Here is a 2,652-nt window from a genome sequence, read left to right as displayed (position 1 = left end):
CTGCATAACCAACTCAGCCATCTCAGCCCACCTCACTGCATCCTCAAATGATACCGGGTTGTTCGATTGCACACGATCAAATAACTCTAACTTCAACCCTTTCAAGAAATGCCTCATCTTAGCATGAACATTCGTAGCAATATGTGGCACATATTTCAGCAATGCAGAATATCGAGTCTCATGCTCAGCAACAGACATACTACCCTGTCTCAAATCCTCAAATTCTTTCTCTTTCTTTTGTCTGGCTGCTATAGAAAAATATTTATCAAGAAAACAAGACCGAAACACATCCCAATCAACAGTACGGCCCTGAGCTCTCAATCCGGCCTCACTCGTCTGCCACCATAATAATACATTCCTCGAAAGCTGAAATGTAGCCAATCGTAACCAAGCAGACCAAGCACACGGAGAGGTCACAAATATCTGCTCTATCCTCTCAATCCACTCCTCGGTTCGCTCACGAGTCTCAGAACTATCAAATCTCGGCGGAAGATAACTGCTAAACTGCGCCAAAGTCAACTCACCAGGCAATAAAGGCTGATCTGAAGGTGCCTGTCCCATAGGAGGAGGTGGCAATGGATTCATCTGTCCAAACCCACTGTCAACCTCTTCTGTTTCCTCGTGTGGATGTACCTGTTCTCTAGCTGCCATCACTGGAAATCAAATTGTTAATCATAACATTTAACAATTACAATCCAGTAATCATCATCACACCTTTCGCACAAAAGCACACGCAACTAAAGAACAATCAATTACATCGAGAAATCATCAATAACAAGTCAAATGCACAGACATACGCAGATAATATCGTCATCCAGCTCCCTCATCACAAACCCAACTCCTAACCATCTCAGACATCTAACATATGCTCTGATACCACCAAATGTGGCGCCCCAAATCTCGCCACGTAATCATACAACATGCGACGTCATATGCATAAAAATATCTTTTTCGACGACGTAATAAGATAATGCATATACGACAAAATTGTGCAATCACCACACTATCTACATCAGTGTAGCAGAAACAGTATAATAAATACACACATACAACTCAAATAAGACAATAAACCATACTGTCTCTATTTACTATTAACTACAGAACTGTTTGACTAGACACACCTAGTCCTTCACCACTATCATGTCTCACGCATAGTCCTGTAAACTGCCCAACAGAAACAGCCCTCAAATGGTGAGCATACACAACAATCATCATCGAAATACATAACAGTTATATTATCAACAATATAAAATATAATTGGAATGATAACAGAAATACCGCCTTTGCTGTCTCTGGACAATCAAGCCATCAACAACCTCAACAACATCACAATGCAACAATAACATCGACGATACGTCGCACCCCAACTCCGGCGACAGCAATATCATCGAACGAACAACAACATCGACGATACGTCGCACCCCAACACTGGCGACAGCAATATCGTCGAACGAATAACATCAACGATACGTCGCACCCCAACTCCGGCGACAACAATATCGTTGAACGAACAACATCAACGTGACAACATCAACGAGATGTCTCCAAACAACGATAGTCAATAATATCAACAATAATAAACAACAACAATTATAATACCAAATCACCCAATTCCGGTGATTTATCATCGTTCAACGCAATAGTATTCATCAATACTAAACAATAACAACATATGCTCGTACGTCAACACGTACCTGATAATCGAGTATATATAAAATCTGGCTATTTCTTTGATCCCGAGGCTTGTGATGTATCTAAATAATTCAACGACAATATCATATCATTGTCACCGTATCAACACAATAATAACAGCCTCAACATATAACATCAAATAGCCCAACAACAATTAATTCAACAAAATATAAAACTCGATTATAAATTCGTATTTTTCAACGATTTAATATTCTGGTGTTTTTAATTTACAATACTACCATCAATTACACCCTAATTAATTAACTTCAAATAATAGGCTATTTTACAACATCCGTCAAATTACGAAAACTTTATATCAACGTGTAGCCTATACTTCGTAGACTCCGAATATACAATCAGAATTAATAACAACTGACAAACAACTCTCCAATCTCAATCCAACGATTAAAAATCCCTATTTATAATAATTTGGGAATAATTCAAAATAAGACCACTATAATCTTCTCTATTTCATTAAAATCATGCACTATTCAACAATCTTCAATTTCAGTATGATTTAACAATTTATCCGATTTATTCAAGAAATCGACGAATTTCAAACATCACTAAAACTGTAAAATTTATACCTCAAATCGAAGACCTCGTGTCAACGATTCTAGAACTGAAGTCGGTTCGTCGATTGGATAAACCGACAAGTCGCACGATCGAAAAGAAAAATCGAAAACCTTCTGTCTCCGTTTCTCTCACCTCTCGTTTGCTCACTGGAGTTCATTCTTTCTTTCATTTAACGTGTTTTATCTTTATCTTTTTTTTTAATATTATATTATATTATATTAATTAAATAATATAATATAATATTTAATATTTAATATTTTAACACCGGTATATCTTTTTGGACCAGTCAGACGACCAAATTTCTCAAAACTCAAAACATGAAACTTCTATATCTTTGAGTTTTCTACGTTATATCCAAATTTCAAATCATTTGGACTTCATATG

At 36.8% G+C, this 2,652-nt stretch overlaps 1 long non-coding RNA gene across 1 annotated transcript; it reads right to left on the bottom strand.

The window, feature by feature from the left end:
- Window positions 1-469: 469 nt before the first annotated feature.
- On the bottom strand, window positions 470-2,400 carry LOC142532055 (uncharacterized). Its single transcript, XR_012816458.1, has 3 exons — window positions 2,280-2,400; window positions 1,695-1,754; window positions 470-653 (listed from the first exon to the last, which is right to left on the bottom strand). It is a non-coding gene; the product is annotated as an uncharacterized LOC142532055 (long non-coding RNA).
- Between the last annotated feature and the right edge of the window lie 252 nt (window positions 2,401-2,652).

Source organism: Primulina tabacum, chromosome 17 (assembly GCF_025594145.1).
Source record: "Primulina tabacum isolate GXHZ01 chromosome 17, ASM2559414v2, whole genome shotgun sequence".
Classification (NCBI taxonomy): domain Eukaryota; kingdom Viridiplantae; phylum Streptophyta; class Magnoliopsida; order Lamiales; family Gesneriaceae; genus Primulina; species Primulina tabacum.
Note: the sequence above shows the minus strand (reverse complement) of the source record. Positions and strands in the feature narration are given on the sequence as shown.